General features: G+C 52.4%; 1 protein-coding gene across 1 annotated transcript in view; it reads right to left on the bottom strand.

Moving 5' to 3' along the window:
- The window catches only part of CORO2A (coronin 2A), a 45,138-nt gene extending 25,004 nt beyond the window's left edge, over positions 1-20,134 (bottom strand). Inside the window, exons 1-2 of the mRNA XM_038170462.2 lie at positions 19,979-20,134; positions 18,963-19,197 (exon numbers count right to left, since the gene is read on the bottom strand). The gene's annotated coding sequence lies outside the window, so the exon portion shown is untranslated. The remainder of the gene's footprint in view (positions 1-18,962; positions 19,198-19,978) is intronic.
- Positions 20,135-22,848: the final 2,714 nt, after the last annotated feature.

Below are 22,848 nucleotides of genomic sequence, written 5' to 3'. Positions count from 1 at the left end.
CAGCCTTCCAGGCTGCTCTGCAAAAGGTGGACAGCGCACCCCCCTTGTCAAATAGCTGTTTTGTTGATCTGCAGGGTACAGATGCACACCAGTGGTGCCTGAGGTACGTGAATTAATGGCTGTGTTTCCTCCACACTCCCCAGCTGCACCTCAGCAAGCCCCCCTTCCCTTCAGACCTGCGCTCTGCACGGTCTGTGTTGCTCTCTGGCGTGAAAGCTGCCCTGGCACCAGGAGGCACCAGCTGAAATCCTGCCAGACCCCTGGGGACCTCACCCCACGGCACCCCTGGGGAGAGCGTAGGATGTGACAACCTTCCAAAACACTTTTAAGTGCGGTTTCCTTTTGTTCCTTGGCAGGTTTCCAAGCTCTACCTTTACCTCGGCATCCTCTCTGAAAAGCATCGTACGTCCAGGCAATCCAGCCTGATAAATTGGATGAGAATTTACAGTTCTGCATGATTTTTTGAAAGGTCCTAATCTCTTGAAAGTTAGCAATAATTTGAACAGCAGAAAGACCATTAAAAAAAAAAAAAAAAAAAAACTTTCATTCCTTCTCTTGCACAGAGGCTCAAAAAGAGATAACATGGGGAGAAATTAGGAAGTACAAATGCTGATAAGGGGGCCTTGGAAAGCTACTATGAATATTTCAGTTTGCAGCACCATGGAAACTTTTCATTTCCCTTTTCATCTTCTCCTTTGGAATGCTTAACTTGTATTGCACAGGCAATGTCTTTTCCCTTTCAACCTCATCATTTCTAGGGAATGTTTCTATGGTTAAAAAAAAAAACACTTTGGGCAGCCTTGCTAGCCTCCTGAGAGCACAGTTCACGAGTATCCAAGGAGAGTGCCTCCAGAGAATCAAACTTCCGACTGCATGCAAATAAGCAGACTGAAGCTGGCACGAGGTGTTTTGACTAAAAGGCTCCAGAGAAAACACACACACACTTCTCATCCATAAAGTAAAATCTGTACATTTCCAGGAATTAGAAAACAAACAGAGCAAAAAACACTGACCTTCCCCAAATCTGCCTGGGTCCTTGTTTTCCCTCCTACAGCCTTCAGCTCAGTTTCATTCCATTTACCTTCATCCTCTCCTGCCAAATCCTCTCCCCTCCCTTTCCCGTCCGTTTCTTCCCCACAGCTGATCCTTTCAAAATCCACCCCTCCTCATCCAAAAAATGAGTAACCTAACTGCTGCCAAAAGACAAGAGGAGTCAGTCTGGGAGACCCAAAAAAGCGCCCTTCAACAGCCTTGCCTCTGCCAAGGGCAATTAGCTAATGGCAATCCTTTAGCGCTTGGATGACAAGATCAGGATGTGCCTGAAGTCAGCTTCACCGCTGCACACCCAGCTGGCCACAGGCAGCGGGAGGGACACGGCCATTCTGAGTACTCCAGGGACTGCAGAAGGGCAGCAGTTAAATATGTGCCCTTAACTAAAGCAATTAATGTATCATGAAATATTGCTGGGTTTCTGCCTGAGCTACAGGCTACAGGCGCTGTAAATTTCATGGCCTGGCTCTGCGCAGAGCAGGCTGCAAAGAGCTCCACAACAGCACCCAGCTCTGCCCCAGCCCCACAGCAGGCTTATGATGGAGCCGAAAGATGCCTGCTACCCGCTCTCAAACCAGGTTTGTGCAGTCTTCACGCAGGTTTTGGCTCCCCGGCCACCAGCAAGACTCACGCCGAAGCACACTTCGAGGAGATGCTCGGTCTGACCGAACGAGCTGACCACGTCCCCGCCCCAGCCCGCTGAACTGGGACAGTTTCTGCAAAGGCAAAGCATCGGATCATTATGTTTGCTCTGAGTAATGCTATCAGTGCTTCTCCCACAGGGCAAAGATCCCTGCCGAGTGCTGGCAGAGCAGAGCAGGGGCTTCAATACACCCGGCCCCTGCAGGAGAGCAGGAGCATTGGGAGTGACAGACGCTGGAGGAACTTCTCGCCTCTCGACAGCTTCAAAACTTCCAGCCTCACACTGCTCCGCATGCACTTCTCACCCCGTATTCTGGCCTTCAGCAGAGAAAAGGCTGTCGGCTGCAGCTCTGGTGGGAGCAGAGCGATCACAGACCAGGCAGTCAGCGAGAAAGGTGGCTGCTCACTCTAGTCTGGGGTGCCAGTTTCTAGCCGCATGCAAATAGCGCTGGGTTTCAGTTTCCCATCCCTCACGTCCTTGCTTGCCACCAGCTCTCAGGACAATGGAAACGGCTCTGGTAGGAGCCGCAGTGTACGAACGTGTCCCTCTTGTTAAGCTGAGGCACAGTTCTCTGCCAAAAGCACATGCTGTTTCCCGGAGGGTTTTGGAAGACGGGGCAGAATCCTTCACGCAAGCACAGATCAGGTTCAGGCATGAGCAGACAGCCCCTCGGAGCAAGAGCTGGTCCTGCATCCTTTGTCCTGCCCAGCACAAACATTGCTCTCAGGAGATTTCACCAGAGCAGCCAGCTCCTCACACCTCGCCCCCTCCCCTGCCTCCTGCCCCCCTTCTGTAAGAAGCAGGGGACAAAACACCATCGAGCAGCCCCCCTGCTCGCAGCAAGGCTGTCCCCAGGGACAGACAAGGGTGGCTGCGGCCTCCTGCAGCACAGCCCGAGAACAGGCAGAGCAGGGTGCACTGCCAGAGCCACCCACCTCCAGCCCCGAGGGACAGGACGCCTCGCCAGCAGCCTGGGGACAGCCTCCTGGGTTGTGCTTGGAAGCTGCTTAATGAAAGGGTCACTAATGATAGAGGTGTGCTCGTAAACACCACGTCCCGCGGGCCGCCAGGCAGATGGAGAGGCTGTCCCTGCTCTGCAGACTGCAAGGAAACTGGAGGAGACCCCTCAAAATGCCAGGGAAGTGTAAAACCAGGCGGAGGCTTTGCCGAGGCAATGCTTTGCCCCATCGATTTGTGACCATCCTGCTCACACCCCACCAGCTGCTCTTGCTTCCCCATGGTGAAGGTCTCCGCACACACGTGGATGCAGGTGCCATGGCAGATCTCCAGCACTTCGGCTCCCCCCCTTAGAGAAAATGCAAACCTTTTATTTCGCCCAGGGAAAGACAGAGAACCCAACCATTCACTGCGACTCTGTTTTCGCTCAGAAAGTAGATCCAAGCACAAGCGATGAGTTTTTGCAAAGGAGTGGTAAACAAGGCAGATAAAACAGTAAAGTTTGTGCAGGTTGCATGGAAATATTCAAAAACACTGCACTGGTAACAAGGGAGTTTGAAATTGTAGTCAAGTCAATAAAATATAAAGGATAATACAAAAATACGTTTCAGTATATAAGGAATAATGTCTAAAAAAAACTACTGAATTCTTTCTCAAGCACAACTCAAGCAGGACTTTCAGGGATCACCTCCTCCAGATTCAAGAACAGTCTGTCCCCGAATGAAGCAAAACGCAGGAGAAGAAGCAAAGACCTGCATGCATGAACAAGAAAATCCTCAAAAAAAAAAAAAAACACAATATCAGCCAAAAAAAAAAAAAGGATACACACAGAAAGTGGAAGCAGGAACAAGCAACCTGGGAGGAACAGAGAGACAATGTCCAGACATGCAGGGCTGGGCTCATGAAAGCCAAAAGCCCACCCAGAGCTGAATTTGGTGAGGGCAAAAAGGAAAATGTCTACAGGTATGTCAACAGCAAAAGCCCAGCGAGCCCAAGGCCTCTGGGACTGAGGAGTATGTCAGGAGCAAGGAAGACTTATCCTCGATGGAGAAGGATCAGGTTGAGGAACAATTGAACAGAGTGGACATGCACAAGGGCCTGAAGGGACGCACCCGCAGGAACTGAGGGAACTGGCCCACGTTGATCGAGACCAGCACTGTTTTTCTCAGAAGGTCGTGGCTATCCCAGAATGGCCCTGAGGGCTGCAAGAGAACAAATGTCACTCATCTTCAGAAAGGGCAAAAAGGATCCAGGGGGTCACGGGCCCTTCAGCCTGACTTCAGGCGGTCAGACAGCAGGAGAAAATTTTTGACTGCGAGGGCTGTCAAACAGTCAAACAGGTTGCCAGGAGAGGCCGTGGAGTCTGCATCCCAGCCTCAAAACTCAGACCATGTCCTGAGCAACCTGCTGTAGGTGGTCCTGGTTTGAACCAGGCGGTCTCCTGAGGTGCCGCCACCCTCAGCCATACCATGACGCTTTGAGACCTGCCCGGGGACCTCTAGGGAGAGCGTCCTGAGGAAGCACAGTGAAAACAGACCAGAATTTTCTCTGTGTGCTCACCGTGAAGATGGGAGAAGCTCCCGTCGCAGAACGCTGCCCGAAAGGGACTCATCAGGCAGGCCACCCTCGGGGGGAAGGAAAACGAGCTGCAAAGCTTCACCAGCTGACTGCAAGCAGCAAAAATAGCCGAGTGGCAGTGTGCTGCCTCTCCCTTAAATCCAACTTTATGAGGTGAGCAGGAAAGCAGTGTTAGAAGGTTCTCTGGAAAGGCTGGGAGGAGGAAAACAAGGGCAAATGAATAAAAAGTGGAACAAAGCTGGCAGACACGCAGGAAGAAGTCAGATAGAGGGAGAGCCAGCGCAAGTTGTGTAGATCCTAGCCAGGTCTCACACACCAGAATCCCCCTGGTACGGCGTGCTCGGTTTTCCAGTACTCAGCACAGCTCCTCACAGAAGCGTGAGGTTAGCAAGAAGTTCCTTAAATGGATGCGATTTGAGAAAAGTGGGAAATTTCTACTTTTTGAGTGCTGCAGGCTTGAGATCTAAATAGACTCTCACCACCCTCTTTACACGCCTACGTGTCTCCCAGGAAGGATAAATTCATGCAAGAGAGGCAGATCTTCACGGGTCTTGGGAGTCCATCTTTTCCCTATTCCTCTCATTCATTTCTTTACATGCTTACCCAAAGATCTTCGTCTAAAATCCTCCAGTGACAGACAGGGCACCAGCTTCCTACAAGTCTCACCCAGTTCTCAGTTGCCCGTACCCTTACAGAGCTTTTCCCTGCTTTCAAAACTAAATCTCCTTTCGTGCAATCACATCCCCTCCTTCTTATCCTATTCAGCCAGATCACAGGAAGAAGGCTGCTCCCTTCTCCATTCAGCAAGCTTTCCTACGCAGCTGATGCACAGCTTTTCAGTCTTCTTCAGCACCTGGAACTGGCATATTTCTGCTTCACAAGCATGGACAAACAGGTGCATCCCTTATAATTTATCAGATCCTTTCCTGTTCTTATTTATAGGTTTATTGCTGCAGTGTGCTGCTGGGTTGTGGGGCGAATTGCAGCCCCTGGATGCTTTTCTGCAGGACTGCTCCAGGTCTGCCTGTTCTGTGTCACCCAAAGACCAGGGCCTGTCACTGCTGAACTGCATCCTGTTTTTCCTGTGCCATGCCTGCAGCTCATCAAGGCAATTTCAAGCCAGAACCCTGCCTTCTGCAAGCTTCCTGCTCCTCCTGGTTCCTGTTTATTATTTTTTCCTTCATCCTAATTGATAGCTAAAATACCAAACAGCCTCAGATGTCAGGGAGAACCCTGCAAAACTTTTCTCAATAATTTCTCATGTTTTGATAATTGTGTGGTCACATAAAGCTTCCTGGATGGTTCCCTCGCCAGGTGTACCTGCACCTTACTGCAGACAGGTGCATCCAGTGCGTGCTCCCAGTGGGGCAGCACTGAGCGTTTGTCTGAAGTCAAGATAAATGCCACGTCCTGCTACTCACTGTCCTCCTGGCTGTGTCACCAGCAGTTTCAAAACAGCAGATCGTTCATGTAAAATCTCATCTGCAGCAGGAGGAGAGCTCCTGTCTTGTCTGTGACTTGGGGATCTGGAGCAACACCCAGGCGTCCTGATTACAAACCAGCGAGCCTCCTGTCGTGACACATCCTCTCAGGCCACACAGCACCGAGCTGCTCCTCCTGCGGAAAGTCGAGGCTGCAGCGATGCAGAGGACAGGCTGCATTACACCGCTGTCTGCGCTGGGTTTTGCTCAGCACACCAACAAGTGCAGACGTACTTGGACCCCGCCTGGATTATTTCTGCATGCCAGGATGGAGCCTAACCTGACCACCAACACCAGTGTGGTTGTATTAGTTTGAGGACATGCTTTAGCCTCTGCTGAAACAGTATTCCCACATGGACAGGCCTGGAAAGCCCAGTGGTAATAGCAGGACAAGTAACAGGGCCCTGCAGTGCATGGAAAGCTCTAGAAACCCAGAGAGCTATCGCAGATCACATTTTGCATCTCAACAGATAACACTATTCACCATCAATCAAATTTTTTTCCCCCCTTTAATTTCAAAACATAAATTCTCTCTTCCTGCACAGGAATGGAAGGGTGGGAATAGCTACTAGAGGGGACTCTGTTCAAGCATGGAAAACTTCAGCATTTCTGCCAATTTGATTGCTTTAGAAAGTAATTTATCATCCACTGCTTAGGTCCAGCGTGTCTGCTGGTTATTTCCCTGCAGCTGACCATGCAGTCGGTGCCCGGCCATCTGCACACAGCAGCCAAGCCGTATGGTCCTGCTGGTCTGCGCTAGGCAGCTCGCTTGCCCCTGTACGTGGACTTACTGCAGGCACGTTACTGGCTGGCTTCCAGTCTCCCACCCTCACCCGAGCAATGTTTTTTGCTAACCTGACTGATTCGAGGCGCTCAGGTTTACCTTTCAGAGCTTGCATTTTTTTTTTATTTTTTTTTTTGCTAAAAGCCCGCCCACAGGCTTCCAGCCTCCCAGTTTTAAAAGGTACGATGAGTACACCCCTCAGAAAGGCAACCCTGCAGGCAAACCGAAAATGCCAGCGCTATCTACAATTTGTAAGAGACACACACATGAAAGAGCCTCCTGCCTTTGCAGGTGTTTTATCAAGGCTCGTGTCAAACCACTGCTCCGAGACAAACCCAGAGCTCGTGCTGCCCACATCTCCCGAATCGGGTGTTCGGTAGGCACGGGCCCTCCTGCTCCTGGCCCAGCACATCTCAGCCCTGCTGCACCAGGGCTCTGCAAGCCGTGGAGCTGACGCTGGGCCCCCCTCCCAGCTGGGCAGGCAGGTCACACACCCCGGCGCACCTCGCCGTCCAAATTCCACCTCCGCTGAGTCAGAGCGCTATCACGGAGAAAGTATCGGGAAGAAATGGCTTTGGTTCCAAAGTCGACCAGACAACAACATGGTGACGCAGCAGCCCCAAAGCTTTAAATGCCAGCTGTATGTGTCACTTCGGACACAGCCGCAAGCTGAGGGGCTGTGGATTTATTGCTCTGAGAGCAGCACGTGGCACAGACAGAAAGGCCCTCGCCTCCTGGTTCATGGCCACAGATGTGCCTTTTCCTACAACAAGGAGGACCATGGCCTGCCTGAGGTCCCTCCACCCCAGCATAGAAATGCAGACGCTGTGTCCCGTGGCTGGAGGTGGGTGTCCCAGCATCCAGGCCCACCAGCAGGAGCCTTCACAGATGAAACTCATGCATCTGCATTGGCAGAGAGCGCCGCGTGGGGCTCCGTCACTGCAGTGCTCGGTTTTCAAAGCGTGTCTTGGCATGCAGACCTCACCTCAGACACTTGAGCCCCTTCGGGGAAGCAGTTTAAGTTCTGTGCCACAAGAAAACCAAGTTACGGGTGAAGTCTCACAAACAGGACCAGTCTGGCAGGCAGTTTTGTATGAATAATGCATTAAAAAAAAAAAAAAAAAAAAAAGCTATATTGGATGGCAATTGTTTGTATACAAGAAAGGAGGAGAAGAGCCATTAGCTAAGTGATCTCACATTCCTCGATTTGCTTTATCAATCTCGGTATTCAGGAAAAAAAAATAAAAAATATTCAAGAGTAGTCCAGGCTCTCCAGTGAATCAACAAAACCACACAAAGGACTGTACCACTTCCCACAGCCTCCGGGCTGTGCATTAGCTTTTAGCAAAGGTATCTACCACATGAATAATGCAGGACATCCTCCAGAGCATCTGTACTCCAATCCATCCACAGCAGCAAATAAAAAGCTTTCAGCACGCCTTTCTGTCAGGCAGCAGGACCCTTTTACAGCTGCTCAGAGGCATACTCTAGGAAAAACAACCCTATCTGCCACACTAGCTGGAAGCCTTTTAAACCAGCCAGCTGGGAACCAGCCGCTAAATCAGCCATCCTGAGGGGCCCTGATTTTATCAATTGCCTTGCCCTTCTTTGCCTTTTGTTCCTACAGGATCCACACCCACTGTTAGAGGGCTCAGATTAAGGGTTCGGTGCACTTTTGGAGAACCACCCATGCTCCCCACTGCCTCAAAATGCAGCAGCTCACTGGCTGCAGCCTGCCCGAGCTCCTTCTCCATCCCTGCCAGCCGCACAGTGCATGCACATCATGCCTCTCCTGACACTGTAAAGCAGCCCCAGGATCAAAATACCCTTCCCTGACACTGGGGACGCAGGCAAAAAAAAACATCTCCAAAGCACCCCTCAGCCATCTGTGCAAACCCCTGGATTGTCAGAGGGAAAGCAGGCTACAGAAAGCAGTGCTTTGTACGTGTCCATCCCTAGCACCAGCTTGAGCATCGGTCTTCTGTGGGAGCACACCAGGAGCCATGCGACCTGCTTCTGTCACCTCCAGCCTGCAGGCTAAGGGGAGGACTTAATGCTGGTGTGGGTGGGTTAGGGTCTGTGGAGGTGGTGGTGGTGGGACAAAGGGACAACAGCTAGCAAGATCCCAGAGGAAACTGTACGCCAGAGATGGAGATCTTTCTTTGGAAAATCCAGCTCCAAATAACCCTGCAAAAATATTAGCAGCTCTGCCGTGTGGCAAAAAAATACTTAAGTATAGTGCCCTGGAAACCTGGGTCTGAAAAAAACACTTCTGCCTGTAGTATAAACATTGCACAAACACAGAGGCCATGAAGTGGAGGGTGAAGAAGTTACTCAAGAAGGAAGTGAGCTGTTTCCTCATTCACAAAACAGTGAGGCCTGAGCCCTCCTCCAGCTGAGCACGGCCCTCCTGCCCCGTGCTTCTGGTGCCTGCTGGCCAGGGCTGGACACCAGCTCTCACACGTGTCCCTGGGAGGAGGCATCATCTGCATGGACCACAAGCAGAAGGGGGTTCCAACAATTTTCCTTGCCCCTCTCCCCAGCTAAAATATCCATTTGAACCAGGGAAGGAAAACATTTCACAGAGGCTTGGCTCATACTGAACAGGAGGAGAGCAGCAGCACACTGCAGCCCTGCACACACAGTCAGGGCTGGTACCACCTCACCTCGGAGCATCTTTCCAGCGAGGGGCCCCAGGCAGCCTGCCAAGGGCCAGGGACATAACCAAAGCCTCAGACTCAGCAAAATACACACCGAGCAAATTTTATTCGTGGTAGGAGGTACAGCAAGTACTGCAGGCTTCAAAATAATTTTAAGCACATATGGCCAGGGATGGGCTAGAGCTGCCAAGAGTGAAACAAACCCATTCTCTATAATGCACTGTAGAGACAGCAAAATCCCAAGCACAGCCTTCCTGGGTGAGCTTTCAGCTGCATTTATATGCAGTCACGGTGGAAACCCCAATGGACTCCCCAAGGCAGCCAGAAATGCGCAGCAAGGTCGAGGATAAGAGCTCCCCGAAGGTGGCACAGCACTTCCACATCCCCACCACCTGGTATTACTCTGTGGCTGTGCTCATCCATCAGGCTGGCAGAGCAGGGAGATGGGCAAGGGAGCACATGTGCCTCACAGAAATAGCTCAGCCAGGTTATTTTTAACTGGGTCATCCCAGCACAGCTAGCAGCAGAGGCCAGGAGGAAGAAGAAAATCAAAAAAAAAAAAGGAGAACTGCCGGGGCAACCACAGCCTCAGGCAGCCAGCAGGAGGCTGCCACAAGAAAGCTCAGGCTGTTTTGGGTAGGATGCCCCAGCACGTTGTAAAGAGAAGCCGTATCATGAAGAACAGCCCCCACTGCTTCAGGGAGCTGCTGCAAACCAGGTGCAGAAGTCGACATTTGTCTTCGCCCAGGTCCATGAGGGGCTGTGTTCACCTCAAGGACACAGAGAGGCACAGGGCAGGCCATGCGGCCTGCAGCTTGCACAGGAGGCCACAGGGCTGGGAATTGCCACAGAGGGACTGTTGACAGGTCCTGGACTTCCCAGAAATGACTACAGACAAGCATCTCTTCTAGCCTGAGCAATAATATGATTCACCCGGTGGCCCCGTCGCTGCCACCCTGCTGCCAGCAGTGCCTGGAGCTCCACGCCCCAGCAGCTCGCTCCTCGCACCCAGGCACGGGGAACTGCACATGAATTCCCCCAGGCCACGGGAGAAGTTGTTTCACGGATGTTTGTAAGCCAATGTCAGTCAGAAACCATGCCGAAGAGCAGGGCCCACCCTCTGAAGAGCAAGAGGACACTTTTGCTCCGTTGATCGACCTCCCCCTTCACCAGATGTCCCATGTTTGCTGCACATGGTGCCCCTACCCTGAAAACTCTGACAGGAAAGATGAGGCACTGAGGAGACAAATCGGGCCGGCGAACATGTTCCCTAAGAACCACAGTGACCCTGAAACTCAGCTCCTTTTCATTGCGCTTATCGGAGCTCCCAGGAAGGGCAGGAGGTGAGCTGAGCGAGGCAGAGGAGGGGGCCAGCCCGGCCTCTTGGGAGAGGGAGCCCCTCCTTCCCCTGGTTCAGCTCCATCCACCAAGATAGCCTGTGTACTCCACCAGAAAGATAAAGCCAACTTGCCTGCATTCTCCAGAGACAATACCCTCTTTCACTTTGCTGGTTACCTGGGCAGCAAAGAAAATATTATTGCTTATCAACTTCCTTGTGAGTACTAATGTGCTGCTGAATTCAATGAGAGGGCAAATTCCACCTCACAGAGCTTTTCTACCCTGGCAAGAACCTGCTCTGTTACGAAAGAAAAGCAAATACAACAACCCCGTTTCGAAGAGCAATAAAAACTCCAAGTCCCCTCACCCCCACCAAAAAGAAAAACTCAGCGTAAAGAGGAAGTGATGAAACGCACGAACTTTAAGAGACATTGCCACATTTCTTGGCAGAAAGGCAGCCTTGAAAAACTCATCACCTGACCTTCTGCAAGCTCAGCAGTTTCTCCTGAAACCCGAACACTGTGCCCTTGCTCTTCTGTTTCACAGGAAGAAGCTTCCTGTTGTCCAAGGCCAGGACGGCCTCTGAGCTTCAGGAGCCACAGCTCAGTTCCCCATTGAAAAGCCACAGCCGGGTGTCAGGAGCCTGCCACCTTGTCTGAGCAGCAAAGCTATCACTGGTTTGGGGGATTTGGCCACCTTCAGGGAATCCCAAGGCCTTGGTTAGTGCCTAAAGGAGTCCCAGAGGTTACAGACCTTCCCAAATCTTTTCTGCCTAGCCAAAGAGCTGTGGGTGCCACTAGGGCCGGGATGGATGAGGAAGCATGAAGCGGCCAGCGGGATGGTGAGGCAGGGGAAATGCAAGTGCAGATGTTTCTCCTGAGTTCTGGGGGGGCTCGGAGGCTACACACTTCAGATGAATGTCTGAAAACGCAGCCCTTACTGGAAGGCAGGAGGGCTCAGGAGAGTTACTGCAGCGTGGCACACAAGGAAAGCACAAGCTGAGAGGCAAGGGGACAGCCTACAGGGCCTGCCCTCTGGGAGTCCCCAATCCAGCCTCACAGCAAACCTGCCTACAGCCCTAAATTAGGGCAGATGTGAAATCATCCAAGGACAAAGGGTCCCACCTGCCTGGTCCCAAGCCTGCACCATCATCCTGAGAAATAAGCCTTCTCAAATGTCTGACCTACTTCCCTCCAGCTGCAGCCAGCATCCTTTTCTTCTTGTTACACGGTCACTGCCAAGAACAGTTTGGCTCTGTAACTCTTCCAGGAGTTGTATACTACTATATTCTACTATTGGTAAATCAGTTTTTGGCAGCAACAAACACAGGTACCTAGTGGAATAGAAAAAAATAAAACCTGCCATAGATTTCCAAGTCATAAGCCAGCAGCAAAGGGAAACATTCCCTGCCCCTCTGGGAACGATGACAGCAGGATCTTGTTCTTTGAAAGGCAGCCAGCAGCATCAGAGGTCTTCTCTGAAGCCCAGAGGTGCAGAGTTCTTCCCCTTCCTTACAGCATCATCTGCATAGAAAAACATTCAGGGTGCCAAAGAAAAAAGAAGTGGGGGGAGCTCTCCCACACACACATAGTACCTGTGGAATTGATTTATTATTCCAGTTGAGGCTTCTCTCTTTGTTGTCTGAATAGATTGAAATATAATATATATGTTTATATATATTTATTTTATATAATTATTTATATATTTTATATATTTATATATGTATATAGCCATAAAATAAATCATATACATTTTATATATAGGGTATATTTTTTTATGTGTATATATATATATATAAACATATATCATTCAGTTGAGGCTTTTCTCTTTGACTGATTAAATCAAAATTGACATCTCTCTGTTCTCTGGAAAATTCCTCACCCACTTTTGAGCTCCCTAACAGTAGGACCCATTTATCTGAGGCATGGCAAGCCAGCAAGAGTGCGTGGCAAAGGCGGGTGTAACAGACGCAAAGGCTCTCTTCTGCCACATCTCAAGTCTGAAAATCAATTCACCATCGGGAGCAGAAGTAGCCAGTCCATTTTAGCTCTTTTCAGCTCTTACTCCAGCTTTGATTTATGCTGGCTAAGTATGAGGGCTACCTATGTTTTCCCTGCCAGAGAAATGAGATGCTGTGCCCATTCACTCACCCACTGGGCTTGGCAAATGCACAGTGCCTGGGAAATCAGGGGCATTACTCTGAGCCTGATCCATCAGAGCAGGTGCAGGAGCAGCATTTGGTTCAGACCGAGAGCACACATTTGAAGCAAATCTCCTCATCACTGCCATTTACCACGCTCCAGCTTGCATTGCAAAGCAGTCTTGCAGCATGCAGAGAAGATGCACTCTGGATGAAACTAAGGGTGTTCCAGGATCACAACTCCATCTGTTGATGGGGTAAACTGTTAAAATTAAAGCTTTCAAAGTTCCTATGGGTATGAAGTCCTGGAACCACCTGTTTCATGCCACAGGTCTACTTCTCTTGCACTGTACACGTGGCTGTAGTTAACACGGAGATGACCTAGGGGAGCTCAGTCACTGCACGCTTTTCCACACACACCTCTTTGTTTGCCCTTCAGCCGTGCCCATCTTCAGATGTGACTGTTTTCTTGACCTCCTCTCCTCCAGGTAATGCTCTCTTTGACGTTGTTTTTGGGTGTAACTTCACCTCTGATCACTTCCTTCAGCATCACCACCCAGCCACTGCTCTCCTCTGTGACCAGTCCCCTCTCCACAGCTCCCATCTATCAGCAGTGAAGACCAGCCTCTCTTCCCATATAGCAGTTTATTTCCTACGTGCTTCACTCCTGCCTGTGCCCAGCTCTTTGAACATCTCCCCTGGCACCAGTTCTAACCATTTTCCAGCTCTGTCCTCCTGCACCACCTTTCTCCAGCCCTCCCAGCTGAGGAGCACCCCGAGCACAATGTCCACACTCCAGCTGAGCTCCACCCTACAGGCTTCCCCTCTCTCTCTCTACTGCTGCTGCTTTCGAAACCAGACTATTTCTCCAGCTTAACTGATATCCATACCAACAATCTTTTCTCTGCCTTTGAGTCAGCTCTGGGCATCTGTGCCTTAGGGATTTTTTGAGCCAAAGGCTTATCTGTCTGTTTAGCCAGCCCTAATGGATTTTCCGCCTGCAGATTCATCTAATGGCTTTTCTTGAACCACATCCTCAACATCCTGTGTCAATGAGTCCCAGTGTTTATCTGTATCCTGTAGTTCCTGGGCAGTGATAAACAGAGGAACAATTGCTCCCTATCTGAACTCTCCATCCCATCATCCTACCATATGTCAAAGGCCACATCTCATATCCCTCCTTAGGCATACCTTTTCCAAGGTAAACAGCTGTCCCAGTGCTGCCTTTTCTCCTGCACTACTCCGTCCTCAATGAGCTTGCAGAAAGCTAGCATTGCATGAGGCATTCATGACACAGCTGCACAGTAGGTGTATCCAGACAGTATTTGATCATTTGATCATTTCAAAGTGCCAGCAGGAAAAAAAAAAAAAGGAAAAAAAAAAAAAAAAAAAAGGAAAGGAAAGGTTGCACAGCCCTTGAAGTCTGGCTGTGAATTAAAGCAGCATTTGAACTTCTGATATAATGCAGACCAGGCAGCTTGGAATGTCATTTCCATTCCATTTTGCTTCCTTAGGCAGCAGAAACAAAGACTGTCTGTGTAAAGAAGAGTGAGAAGAAAAACACTGGGTAGGACACACTGGGCAACGCTGCACCTGACAGGGTATGCAGTGTTCCCTGGGCGACTTAAATGCACTCATGGAACTGTGTCTGTGTTCTCAGGCTATTCAGCACCACAGAAAGTCTTCAGGCTCCAGGAAACTTCTGCAGGCTGCTCAAAGCCAGAAGAGAGTCCAGTCCCCACGTCTGCTCAGAGAGAGACAACACCAAGCAGGAACAGCCCCATAGAGAGGTACCTGAGCAGGCCTGAGGGCTGCAGGTGGGACACGCAGGGTGCCCTGCAATGCCAGGGAACTCCAGGCACAGGTGGGAGAGCAGGCAATGACACAGGCAGATATGGCAGTAAAGAAAGGGGCAGGATTTCAGGAAGAGCTCAAAATTTAGAAAGAAATTCCAAAATTCCTTTGGAAGACTTGTTTTTCTTCAGGAGTTTAAGGTGCTTGCACATTTCCAGACATACATACCAAAAGACACCATGCAATCATCTGCCCATGCTGTCGGTGGCCAGTGACAGCAGAGCCCCACAGCACAGGCAGGCAGAGACCACAACTTCCAAACCCTCACAGTTGAGCCTGACTGCAAGACAGGCAGGAAAAAGAGTATAAACACTGCTATACTATTTAAATACATAAGTCACAAGCTGTCTTGAAGTTACAAAAAAAAAGAGTTCATGTTGCAAGTCATAATTTCAGGGAAGGAAGAACAGGTATGATACATGAAAACTCCTCAGAAATAGACAAAACTGTGCACAAGATAATGACTTCAGTTTCACTGACTTCTCAGAATGGGAAGAAAGAGAAGGTAAAGAAATTGCTGCTTCAGTTCCCTCTTTACACATCAAAAAGACCTGCTCTTGATTAAGCTTAAGAAGTCCTCTTCCACTAACAGCCCACAAAGGGCTGGGCACTAAAAGCAAGTGCTCAGCACTAAGAGACTCCCCAAACTAGCAGCAAGAAGAGGTTTATTGAAACATTCTTTGAAATATTTCAAAGAATGGATGACCACAATGTTCCCAAGGACAGACACCCTTTGATATTTTTGCCTCCATCCAGCGGACAGACCCACAAGCAGATGCATGTGCTGTGGCAGAAATTTAGGGATTGCAGCCACTCTCTCAAGTTCAACACACAGCAATACACTTAGAAAGATGCATGGGAGATAGGGACCCAGTATGGGTTTTCCTGGTTTAACTCCTTGGAACTTTGCTTCCTAATGGCATTTTCATTTTTTTTATTTATTTTTTTTATTTATTTATTTTACTGTCCTCACAGAGCCACAGACAAATTTAGGCTGCTAGGGACTTCTGAGGGTCCCTAGCCCAGCTCTAAGCCCCTTGCTCAGGGCTATGTCCAGGTGTGTTCTGAAAATCTCAAAAGGTGGAGGTGCTACAAGCAAGCAAAATACCCTTGTAGCCATTCCTGTCCAGCTAATAACTCTGGCCTGAGTGTGACCTCTGCAGGATGTCGCCTACTTCCAGAGAACGCTGCTGTCTGTGCTGGATGGCATTATTTAGAAAATCACCTTGTTCAAGTTGCTAGCTATCTATCATCCTGTAAAGCTCTCCCTGTGATTCGCCACCTCTGCTGCTGAAAACACAACTAGCTCTCGTTTTTTCCAAATAATAACTTCTGCCTCCAGCTACTGGATCTTGTTCTGGTTTGTCAATCAGATTGAAGAATCTGTTATCTAAAAAGATACATGAGATTTCTGAGGTCTTTTACTCTCCACACAAACCCAGAGCTCACCAAAACACAACCTGGATGCCAATGAAGAGGAAAGTGTTGACTTTCCACCTGAGGATTTACCCCTCTCAGTGGGGGGTTGGGCTGGGATTGCTCATTTGGGGGATTTGTTTGCTTGGCAGGCTGCACCAGACCCATAGCTATTGCACAAGGCTTAATGTATGGCAGGTGGCACAAGTCTCAAATAGATGCGAGGGGCCATAAAGCCAAGCCCTTCAGACCCCGGCTAAGCTTTTAAACAAGTGCCATGATTTCTAAAACTGTGAGGCACTGAAACTCCTATTGATTTCTGTGGAAGACGTCAGATGCCAGGCTATCATTAGCAAAATCAATCTTTTCAATTAAGACTTCAGGCATCAATTACTGACATCAAGACCTCTGCAAATTCGAAGAGAAACATGAGCCACCACCACCACCGGAGTGGGAGGGGTGAGGTGAGAGGCTATGATCCTCCCTGACTGTAAGGAAAAAAGCTTCTATGCATAGGAGGAGCCAGATGTTATGAGAACAGGAACTTGAAGCAATGCTATTCTGATTTTGTTTGTGTTCCTCTGTGTATGTATTTTGGTATTCAAATTAAATTAGAGAAAATGGCAGAGGAAAATAATGCAAACTAATTACATTTAAGTAGACGTTAGCAAGACAATCTTTGACTTCTTCTATCCGTCTACTGCAATTAAAGAGCCGTCTGGGTTTTCTGTGCCTATTACCCTGCAATTTTGTTGCCAGCACAGGCTCCTTTCAGGGGGCAGATAGAATGGAAGAAACCAGAGGATGACAGGGAATATCGGTCCTTCCTGACATCTTCCGTGTCACCAGACAGCGTTTCCAACAACATCAATACGAGGTTCCTTAGAAAGGAGCGCAGCAGCCGTGCCAGCAGCTCAGGCACAAAGGCAGCTACACTTTCCTAAGGGTTTGTGTTTTTTTCAGGTTTGACTCACGGGAAGCAGCGGTTCAAGGGTGCTTTGGGCAGATGGGCAAACATGCTCCATGGCCACATTAGCCCCGGGTGTGGCTGGAGCAGGACAGGCAGCTTCAGGGGAGATCTGCCACACCTGTCCCATGTCTGGAGATGCTCCAAATTCACCTGCTGCATCAACCGTGTGCCAACCCACAGCGAGGGCAAGGTCAGAAAAAAAAAGGTGCTCATCTACCAACACTGCCCCTGGCTCACCTAAAAGCCACAATGGCATCCAAAGCTCTCCGAGCCTGCCAGGGAGGGTTTCAGCCCTCTGCACCATGACATGGAGCATGGAGGGTAAAAACCACGGTGTGTGTAGAGCCAGGACTGCCTAATTTCTGCTCTCAGTACTAGGCCCTGTACTTGGCTCCTGCCTGTGCTCTTTTTTCTAACTGTCAGCCAGGAGGCTGGTCTCGTATTCGCTTTCACAGGTGTAATCCTGACCCAGCAGCCTTGGCTCGCCTCCTCTTCCTGGGAGAGCCTCTCCCCTGGTGCTGCCTCCTGCGGCAGGAGCAGGACGGAGTTCGGCCTCCCCTGCTTCCCTGGGAGTTATCTAATCGGGTTCCCTGGACTTTGCCTCGAAGTCTGCCATAAAAATACCACAGACGCCGCGAGTTTCTGCTGCTTCTCCTTCCTTATAATCCCCCCTCCGTGACTTTGTCCCACCAAGGGGAGGGAGGCAGTGCAGACACGGCGCTGAGCAGAAGGACACCTCCTTGCACCTGGGAGCTTCCGTGCTTCCTGGCACAGAGACAAAGAGCACGGCAACCCTCTGGCCCTGAGAGAAACCAAACCAGGGCACAAAGGATGCTGCAGGGGGAGAGGGATGGACCGAGAGGCCCGGCTCTGGGCTGTGCGGTGTGAAATAAAGCTGTTCATGAGGGAGAGGGGGAACAGGGCTGGGAGCTGCAAGGTGTTCCTGCTGCGGGCACGTCCTGGCCCTTTAGAAAGAGCTGTGCCTGGCTGAGGGTCAGAAAGTCCTATTCAAAGCGCCTTGGGAACAGCAAGCGTCAGCATCACCCAGAGACAGCCCTGCAGGGCATATTTTCCAAACGAAGAACTGCTGGCAAGCCTGTCATACCGCACAGGGGAAATCCCTGGAAATACTAGGCCAGTTTGGCTCCCGCTCGCGAGCCTGCGTAGCCCAGTGTGTGTCAGCACCCCCCCAGCCCTCGCAGCCTCCCGGATGATCTCGAGGTCTTTATTGTTTCATCCGTGGAGGGGCAGAAGGCGCGCCAGCCTAATTGCCTGCCCCAGCCAGCTCTCTGCAGCCACGCTGCACCTGCGGGAAGCCAGAAAGAGGAGAAATCTCCTCGCCACGGCCTCTCCGTGGCATGGCAGAGGAACAGCAGGCTGCCTGCAGCCCTGCCTTGTGCCCTGAGGTGCTCAAGTGGAGCATCGGGCCTGGGCTGCCGGGGGCAGCCGTGCTGGGATGGTCTCCTTCCACCCCGTTTCTTGTACAAGGCACACTTCTGTCACCGTGCCACATCCCATGAGGGTCGTCCCCCCCTCACAAAGTCCCTGCTGGGGAAAGCAGGGCCCACCAGGCTGGGCAGGTGACACAAAAACACCAGAGGAGCACACAATGCAACACACAGCACGAAATCCACCTTAGTGAGGCAGCTTTGCCTCACTGCTGAGCATCACCTTCCCTTCCAGGCGTTTCCCAAGGCCTTCAGGTCTCTGCCTACACCCCCCTGCAGCCCCAGGCACCAGGCAGCCCCGAAATCCCACAGGGAAGTGACAGTGGCCCCGGTGCAGCCCCCATGATCCAGCAGTAGCCCCCATGCCAAGACTCACAGGGAGGCAAGCCCCCAGAAACCCACCACGGAGCCAGACAACCCCCTCCACTCATTATCCAGCCACTAACAAATTTAACAGGCGCAGAGAAGTTCGCAATGCTGTCCGATGTCCCCCAATAAATCTGCTCGCAGGGGGGCAAACCAACAGGGACAGGCACACGGGGCTGCTCTGCCTGCCGGGAGGGGAGGGCAGGAGGAGCCCGAGGCAGAGCCCTGGCGCAGGCGGCGGGGCTGTCTGGCTCTGTGACCAAATGCCCGTGGGTACCTGCGCCTCCAGTTTCCCCGGGCGGAGGCAGATGATGGGGCTTGAATTGCTGCGGTGGCCTGATGGGTTGAACGAAGGTGAAACACCCCTCGCTGGTGGAGTAACAGCTCGTCTGCAATGATGCTAAGCCAGCAAACAGCCTCGGCACCGAAGGAAGCACCTCCTTCTCGCCTTGTCTCTCCGGGGCGATCAGCTCACACCTCTATCTCGCCTCCTGAAGCCTTGCTTTAGTTTCCTGAAAGGCAGACACGAAAACATGAACACCCTGCGTGTCTCCATGAGTCACTCCCTATCTCCGATCAAACCGCAAGGGATCAGGGCTCTCCAAAGAGGGCACAGCCGGTGGCAGAACAAAGGGAACAACAGGGCTATGCAGGATGATCCCATCCTTTGTTAACCCTCCGGGGAGCCTGCCTGGGGAAGGCAAAAGGCGGCCAACACCCAACCCACCCTCGCAAGGGCTGCCTGAGACCTCTGCAGAAACCCCTTCCCTACAGCACCCAGCGCTGGGTGCCCCGGGGAGCCCCCTTTATGGGGGCTGCAGGGGGCTGTCAGGGGGCCGGGCACAGCCGGGAGGGCACCGTTCCCCGCGGGGGATGCTCGGCGAGGCGCTGCCCGGCGGGGGGGACCTGTTTGCAGGGCGCTGCACACCCTAGCCTGCCTCCTCCTCCTCCTCCCTCTTCCAGTTCAGCCTCGCCACCAAAACCCTCCCCACGGCAGGGGGCAGCCCCCAGCGCCGGCAGCCCGGCTGTCACCCTGCCCTGCGGGCTCCCACCCCAAACCCCCCGACCCCAGCACAAAGCCACGGCTCCGCACAAAGCTGGGTGGGGCCGCACCCTCCCCAAAACCCCCCCCTCAAACCCACGCGATGCTCCCCACACCCGTGTCCCCGTTCCCCCCGTGTGGGTGCCGGGGCGGGGGGAGCCGGGGGGATGCTGCAGGTGCCGCGGCGCGCCCTCCCCACGCGTGTCCCGGCCCCACAGCCCACCCCAGCACACCCCAGCCGGGTGTCCTACCTTGCCGCTGTCGGTCGGGGGTCGGGCAGCCCGCAGGCTGTGCACATGGGAGCCGTGCCGAGCCGTGCCGAGCCGTGCCGAGCCGAGCAGTCCCGCCCCGGCCCGCCCCCCGCGCCGCACCCCTGGGTGCCCGGCGGAGCCAGGGCTGGGGCAGCTCCCCCGGGGGTGCTGGGGAAGCACCGGGCAGGGCAGGGCAGGGCAGGGGCACGGGGGGGCAGCCGGAGCCCCGCAGCATCCTCACAGCAGTGCCTGGGGTGCTCGGCTTCCCCACCGCTCCCTGTCGAAGCTCAGGGCTTCAGCCAGCCGAGGACCTGCTGTGTCTGAGGCTGCAGGGGACACGGCCAGGGCGGCTGGCCCAAATGGGCCGCGGGGATGTCCTGTGCCGTGGGGTGTCGTGGTTAACAAGGAAACTGGGGTAAAAGGAGGGGGGGGGGGGGCACGGGCTGGCGGTGTTTGTCTGCCCCAGGAGCTGTCAGGAGCCATCACAGAATCACAGAATTTCTAGGTTGGAAGAGACCTCAAGATCATCAGGTCCAACCTCTAACCTAACGCTAACAGTCCCCACTAAACCATATCCCTAAGCTCTACATCTAAACGTCTTTTGAAGACTTCCAGGGATGGTGACTCCACCACTTCCCTGGGCAGCCTGTTCCAATGTCTAACAACCCTTTTGGTAAAGAAGTTCTTCCTAACATCCAACCTAAACCTCCCCTGGCACAACTTTAGCCCATTCCCCCTCATCCTGTCACCAGGCACGTGGGAGAACAGGCCAACCCCCACCTTGCCTACAGCCTCCTTTAAGGTATCTGTAGAGAGCAATAAGGTCGCCCCGAGCCTCCTTTTCTCCAGGCTGAACAAGTCCAGCTCCCTCAGCCGCTCCTCGTAGGACTTGTTCTCCAGGTCCCTCCCCAGCTTCGTCGCCCTTCTCTGGACCCGCTCAAGCACCTCCATGTCCTTCTTGTAGCGAGGGGCCCAAAACTGAACACAGTACTCGAGGTGCGGCCTCACCAGAGCCGAGTACAGGGGGACAATCACCTCCCTAGCCCTGCTGGCCACACTGCTGCTTACAGAACCACCGGATTGTCTAGGCTGGAAGGGAACGGGCCGTGCTCTCCTGGGAGGGGCTGACACCTGCCTGCCAGGGGAAGCAGTGAACAGATTCCTCGCTTTGCTTTCCTTGCACGCACAGATTCTGCTTTACCTGTCGAGCTGTCTTTACCCAAACCCACGAGCTCTCATGCTTTTACCTCCTCTGATTCCTCAGAGCTAGTTTGGGTGCTGACAAAGGGAAGGGTTTTGCAGCCCCCTCCCCTTTGCAGCCTGTGCCTGCACAGCAGGGACTGTACAGCGGTGTCCTTGCTCTCCGTCTTCTGTCCTGGGACTTCTCAGCAGGCTGTCAGCAAGGGCCTGGCCACTGACAGAGGTGGCTGGTGGCAAAGAGCACCCTCGGACAGCACTTGTTGTCCTCTTGTAACGTCCTTGGACCTTACCACTATCTCAAAGCTTCCTACCACCTTGGCACCAGAAGGCACCAACACGGAGGTTTGTGTTACTAAATTAAAGCCTAACACCTGAGCAGATACTGACTCACCAGGGAACTTTTGGGGAGCTCAAGGTGAGCCTTCGCAGCTGGCAGGAAGCCGCTGGTGAATAACAAGGAGAAATGGGAACTTTGTCTCGCTGGCTGCGGTGGGACAGGGGACCCCTCACCCCAAAAGTGGCCGGCTGTACTGCTTCCCTCTCTGCAGAGCTCCTGGGGCTGGGCGGGCAGTGTACAGGGGTGGTTTCATGACTGAGCCTCGAAGCGTGGCCCACAGCCTGTGACTGAACTCCAGGAAAGGGCTGAAATTACCTCTGAGGGGATTAAGTTACGTCAGCTCCACCACTGTGGCCCCGCTGTGGGAAAGAGGTTTGTCTTCTGGCACCTGACACTTCCCCAGGCCAGGGTGAGCTGATGTTCTGCAAGGGAGGCCAGAGCAGTGGGAAATGGGAAGGGAAGGGAAGGGAAGGGAAGGGAAGGGAAGGGAAGGGAAGGGAAGGGAAGGGAAGGGAAGGGAAGGGAAGGGAAGGGAAGGGAAGGGAAGGGAAGGGAAGGGAAGGGAAGGGAAGGGAAGGGAAGGGAAGGGGGCACAGAGCCCAGCGCGCTGAGGGCAGCTCCTGCAGCAGGGCGTTGTTGCTCCCTCACGGGCAATGCCTTGTCCCTCTGCTCCGTCCTCCCCCTGAAAAGAAGCCCGAGCTTGGGATAAACATTAACCCAGCACAGAACAACCTCCTGGGCTTGCCTCTCTCCCGGGCAGCAGGCTGGGACACAGGAGTGGATTGAGTGGCTTTGCTCTGCACCAACACTTCTGCGGTCACGGGCTTCAGCTGCAGCACACGAAGGTAATGGTGGCTCAGGCCACAGATCCTTCCAGCCCAATGCCATCAGGGCCAGCGAGGGGGGGGAGAAGGGAAGCTTCCCAATGTCTACTCAGGGACTTTTTGGAGCCAGCAATGGATTTCTGTGCATTTGGCCACCCTCCCAACAGTTGGTACCCTCAAAAACATATAAATGTGGTGGCCCTAAGGTCCTGCAACGGATCTACAGATTAACTGCACGTTCTGGGACAATAAATAAATAAAAATCTGAACAGTTATTTTCGAGGCTGGAGCTGGTATCTCCTGTTTTAGGAGGCTTCATTTAAGAAGTAGTGATGTGTGTACAGCTAACTGTGGTGTGGAAAGAAACCCATTCTGTTCACAGGTGCCAGCACGGGCAGATGGAGTTACTGGGCTGTGCAAGCAGGTCAAACTCTTGTTTCCAGCCACAACAGTTGGCTGTGGCAGCACAAATTATACTCGGGCACGGTGCAGAAGTAACCTCTGCTCAG

This window comes from Anas platyrhynchos, chromosome Z, assembly GCF_047663525.1.
Source record: "Anas platyrhynchos isolate ZD024472 breed Pekin duck chromosome Z, IASCAAS_PekinDuck_T2T, whole genome shotgun sequence".
Lineage (NCBI taxonomy): Eukaryota > Metazoa > Chordata > Aves > Anseriformes > Anatidae > Anas > Anas platyrhynchos.
Note: the sequence above shows the minus strand (reverse complement) of the source record. Positions and strands in the feature narration are given on the sequence as shown.